This window comes from Pygocentrus nattereri, chromosome 21 (genome assembly GCF_015220715.1).
Source record: "Pygocentrus nattereri isolate fPygNat1 chromosome 21, fPygNat1.pri, whole genome shotgun sequence".
NCBI classification, from domain to species: Eukaryota; Metazoa; Chordata; class Actinopteri; order Characiformes; family Serrasalmidae; genus Pygocentrus; species Pygocentrus nattereri.
The window spans coordinates 5513349-5519463 of record NC_051231.1 but is presented as its reverse complement, the minus strand read 5'-3'; positions in this window follow the sequence as shown (position 1 = coordinate 5519463).

Below are 6115 nucleotides of genomic sequence, written 5' to 3'. Positions count from 1 at the left end.
CTCTCTCTCTCTCATATATATATATATATATATATGCACTCATTGTCCATTTTATCAGCTCCACTTACTGTATAGCTGCACTTTGTAGTTCTACAGTTACAGACTGTAGTCCATCTGTTTCTCTGATACTCTGTTACCCTGTTCTTCAGTGGTCAGGACCCCCATGGACCCTCACAGAGCAGGTACTATTTGGGTGGTGGATCATTCTCAGCACTGCAGTAATACTGACGTGGTGGTGGTGTGTTTTTGTGTGTTGTGCTGTTATGAGTGGATCAGATGCAGCAGTGCTGCTGGAGTTTTGAAACACTGTGTCCACTCACTGTCCACTCTATTAGACCCTCCTACCATGTCAGTCCACCTTGTAGATGTAAAGTCAGAGACGACAGCTCATCTGCTGCTGCACAGTTTGTGTTGGTCATCCTCGAGTCCTTCATCAGTGGTCACAGAATGCTGCCCACATGAGGCTGTTGCCTGCATATTTTTGGTTGGTGGACTATTCTCAGTCCAGCAGCGACACTGAGGTGTTTAAAAACTCTACCAGCACTGCTGTGTCTAGTCCACCCAGACCAGCGCAACACACACTAACACACATGGGGGTCCTTACCACTGAAGAGAGGCCCACTACACAGAAAAAGAAAGCATGGAAGTCCGAACAAGCGCATCAGGGGCTGCATTACAGAAATTGACCTAGCAACCAACCAGACGCACACAGCTGAAACCCTAACACATAATCAAAATAATCAAGTTAGCCAGAGAGCTAATGTTAGCTACAGTTACTGGTGTAAAAAAGGTCCACCAAAAGTGACGTATGATAAAAATGAAGGTAAGAATATTGTGACAGCGCTTTGTGCTGTTTATCAGAGCATTGCTGCTCTGCAGTTTCAGTTTCCATTTCCCAAATGCTTTCATATTATTGCTTGTAATAAACATAAGACACGTTCATTATTATAACTCATTATTCACCATCATCCCTGTAATATTTTGTTTTCATCAACAACAACACACAAGGGTAATAAGAGGGGCCGGTGTAGATCATGTCTGCAGCGTCTGGGGTTTTTAAAATGCTGTTCATTAAAAAAGCTTATAGGCAAAGCAGTATTTTCATTGCAGATGAATGTAATGTCATTATGCCAGTTATATTGAACTATGCTGCCTGACACTGCATATAACAACAGAAACTGATGGTTAGAACAGAAGTTTAGACACTTCTGATGTTTAGTGAAATATCACAAACCATTTCCTCTCCCCTAAGAACTGAATTTGAATGTTGCATGAAGTTTCTTAACTTATCAGTGCCAACTGAAATAAAACAGCTTAAGCTGATTTCAGTTAGCTAATAAAATAAATGTGTTAAGTGTTAAAACATTTTAAATATAAGTGTGTTATTAAAGTTTTCTCTCAACAGACCCTAGTCAATTCAAGTCAAGAGGCTTTATTGTCATTCCATCTATGTACAAGTACACAGTGAAGTGAAATTACATTTCTCCAGGAACAACACAGTGCAACATGGAACAAAATAGTACAAAGTGCGAATGTGCAGACAGTGTGCAAACAAAAACTGTAACTGCGAAACAATACAATAAATACAAGTAAAAAAAAAAAAAAGAAAAAGAAAAAAAGAGCCAAAAAGGACCGTTTTGTTGCTCCCGAAGTGGCCGCTGCAGCTACCCGCAGCACTGCCGGAACCAGTGACACCTAGTTAGTGTAAGGTTGGACTGTTGCTATGGAGACAGCTTGCTGAAACTGCTACTATTTGCTATTAAGATACACTATATTGCCAAAGGTATTCACTCAACCATCCAAATCACTGAATTCAGGTGTTCCAATGACTTTCATAGCCACAGGTGTATAAAGCCGAGCCCCTAGGCCTGCAGACTGCTTCTACAGACATTAGTGAAAGAATGGGTCGCTCTCAGGAGCTCAGTGAATTCCAGCGTGGTACCGTGATCGGACTCCACCTGTGCAGCAAGTCCAGTCGTGAAATTTCCTCACTACTTCCAACTGCATCCAAGCCTTACATCACCAAGCGCAATGCAAAGCGTGGAATGCAGTGGTGTAAAGCGCCGCCACTGGACTCTAGAGCAGTGGAGACGTGTTTTCTGGAGTGACCAATCACGCTTCTCCATCTGGCAATCCGATGGACCGGTCTGAGTTTGGCGGTTGCCAGGAGACGGTACTTGTCTGACTGCATTGTGCCAAGTGTTTGGTGGAGGGGGGATTATGGTGTGGGGGTGTTTTTCAGGAGTTGGGCTCGGCCCCTTAGTTCCAGTGACAGGAACTCTTAAAGTTTCAGCACCAAGAGATTTTGGACAATTTCATGCTCCCAACTTTGTGGGAACAGTTTGGGGACGGCCCCTTCCTGTTCCAACATGACTGCACACCAGTGCACAAAGCAGGTCCATAAAGACGTGAATGAGCCAGTTTGGTGTGGAAGTCCTGACCTCAACCCCATAGAACACCTTTGGGATGAAGCAGAGCAGAGACTGTGAGCCAGGCCTTCTCGCCCAACATCAGTGTCTGACCCCACAAATGCGCTTCTGGAAGAACGGTCAAAAATTCCCATAAACACACTCCTAACCCTTGTGGAAAGACTTCCCAGAAGAGTCGAAGCTGTTATAGCTGCAAAGGGTGGGCCGACATATTAAAGCCTATGGATTAAGAATGGGACGTCACTCAAGTTCATATGCGTGTGAAGGCAGACGAGCGAATACTTTTGGAAATATAGTATATATTAACAAAATAAATAGGTCATTTATTCAGACTTTTAATTATATTATTTAATTTTTCGATGTGGAGGTTATCATCATTATCCTATTTGTCATCCGCTGGAAAAATCAAGTTATGTTGTTAGCAGGTTTTACTAAAGCACAAGTTTAAACACTGAAGATGATGCCAAAACAGTTCTTAGTGTATCTCACTTAAGTTGAAACTTGGTTTTCTTGTTTCGGACCAGAAGCAGCTGCTCTGATTCTGATCAGTTGTTGTAAAGGGGAATACCAGTCCAGTCCCTGACACCAGCTTCATCTTTTCACATCCTGTTTTCATGTGTTCATAACACTTCAGGTAGTGAACTGTATGTTTTTATTGGACAGTGCAGTACAGATGTTATTATATGCAAGCATGAATGGAAATATATCATCATTATGGCACAAAATTTCCTGAGGAATAAACTATGACCACTAAGTACGGAGACAGTACACAGCCTGTAAACAATGCAAGTTTGTTCTGAATGGATTTTGTACTTCAGATGCAAATAATTTTCTAAATTCACATCATTCTGGCAACAAAGCAAAATGTTTTACTTTTGATTTTATTTCATTATTTAATACTGCACTACATGCGTCTAAATCAAGTAAAGCGGATCTACGTCTAGCAGAAAAATATAGTCAATAAAAATTGCACAGAAGCCTCAACAGCTAAATAGGATTTAAAGTTTTTCTGTATTTAGTGTCTCCACACTTTGCCTTTATTACAGCTTCCATTCTTTACAGGAAATCTGAAGGGATATTTTTCTATACCTCCAGAAAAAGTTGGCTTCACATTCCAGCTAATCCCAGTGAGAGATGTTGAGGTCCAGACTCTGGGGTGGTCAGTTAATTGTTCAGCTTCTTTGTTTGACGTGTCCGTCTCTTTTTCTCAGTGAGGTTCTTCTTGAACAGCGACACATCCTTTCAGACCCACAGCGCTGAGTGGTCTTCTCGCAGTGGAAGGATGGACAGAAACACCTGTGGATGTTCTCAGATCTGAAGCAGCTTGATTTTCTCCTCTCTCAGAGATGACGGCTTTAAGTGCTGTTTATCTGATGGGGGCAGTTTTGGCAGGTCTTGTGAGGTTCTTACAATTCAGTTTTCAGTTTTCTCCAATATCTTTTAATCATTATTTGACTTACGAAAATAATCTTCTCAGAAATATCTCCAAAAATTACTGTTACACTATATTAAGAGACCCTTATTAGTCCCACAACGGGGAAATTTCACCTCCGCATTTAACCCATCTGTGCAGTGAAACACCACATACACACTAGTGAGCACACAAACGGTTGAGCAGTTGGGGGTTAGGTGTCTTGCACAAGGACACCTCAGTCATGTACTGTCGGCTCTGGGGATCAAACTGGCGACCTTCAGGCCACGACTGCTCCATTATATCGGGACCCATTATAACGTAAGTTGATGAAACCAGACTTTTTTCCAAGTCATTTTGGTCCATTCACCATGAAATTTACACACATTGTAAAGGACAAGAGGCATTTTCAAGCTGTCAAAAACTGAAAAACGACAAAAATGCAGATACAAGTAGTAGTCATGTTTTGACCAACACTAAATTTAGTTTAGTACTTATACTATCACAGATAAAACCATATGAATGATATTAGATTCAACTGGAGTTTCTCAGACAAAATATGATGCATTTTTCCTGCTAATTTCAAACCACTATGTTAATACAACTAGCTAAACAATTGCTGACATGGGTGGGGTGGGTTGCAACATATCTTTGAAAAATGTTAAAACTATCCCCCTACATACAGCTTGAAAACATTTTATTGATTTTATTCATTTTATAGAATGCCTAGTCAGAAAGACTGACCGAGCTGTTCCTGCCAAAGTTTTACAAAAGCAAACGTTGGGCAAGTCAGTCAGACCAGCTGTAAAGGCACATTGGACCTGCCATGTGACACTGAGCAGATACTGCAAATCACTGCAGAAGCCGAGAGACCTGTGGTGATCTTCCCAGTGTTGGTTAACGGAGCTGCAACACACTTTTCTCTGAGATGCTGGACAAAGTGTTGGCTATTTGACTAAGGCAGCAGACCTGTATTATGGACTAACCACACATGTGGTAAGCTTATCGCTGCTGTTGGAACAAAACCTATATCGCCATTATTTTTCAGTTTTTGACACAATGTGAATGTACCTATGGTTCTACATCTTCTGTGTAAATTTCATGATGAATGGACAACAGCAATCACCCCAAATTAGTTGGAAAAAAGTCTGACTCACATTAACAGTATAGTAGGTTTTTTCCTTCTCCTGTAAAGTTACCATTTTGGAGATCGAGGTTTCGATCCAACAACAGCGATATGACGGGTTAGTCACTGGAGAGTGGAGTAAATTTGGATAGCACAGGTGCCAGAAACACTGAAACGCTTTGTTTATCTATGTACTCAGGTTTTCTGCTCCACTTTCTTTTAGATTAGAAAATTTGGATAAAAAGTGTCAGTAATATACAGCATGAAACAACCACAAAACATGGGATGAAAAGCAAGTTCTGGGTTGTTATTTTATTTCAGTAAAGCTCTTTTTGAAGCATATTGCGTGGTGTGGTCTGTTTTTGCTTCTTTTGTCTAACTGTTACAACTTACCCTGGTAGTGGGGTAGGTTGCAACAAAGGAACACCATGTCTTTGACATCAACTCATGCAGTCTGTGATATCCTTGCTGTGGATGGAATTGGACGACTTTGTAGTGCCCAAATTTTTGTATTTTGTATAAAAGTTTGAGAATTCTAGCTCAAAAATTCAGTGAGTTGCAGGTTCTGAAACAAAAAGTGTTACAATCACACCTGGCCCCTGCCATAGCTCCACTTAGAAGCCATTGTGCAGTTGTTGAATTCTGTCATTAAATGTTAAGGAGAAATATTTATGATCTTTGATCGTTTCAAAAGGTAAATATACAGCTAAATCAGACTCTACATATGTTTAGAACTAGGTTTTACAGAAATCTGTATTAGTATGGTGACATGTAGAGCTAGTAAAGGGGATACACACCTCATGCACGTCCTTGTCGTGGGCCAAAGCCACAACAGGCCATGCAATAGGCAAGGCTTTAGGCTAACAGCCAGCTCTACTCTCAGCACACATCTGCACTCTCTTGCTTCCAGCTCCTGGCTGAGTTCTTCCTGTTCTACAGGCATTAGAACCACAGCCAGTGGCTAGTCCAGCCCTTCAGAATAAGAGTCCTTAGCAAAATAACCTCAAGGAACAACTGCTGGAGAACAATAGCCCAAAATAAGCACACACAACACCTTTCGAACACGCTACGCTATGTTACCAGACTCTGCCTGCTCTTGAATTAAAACATGGGAAAGTGAAAGTAGTCTGTCTTGCAGTCTTTAGTTGG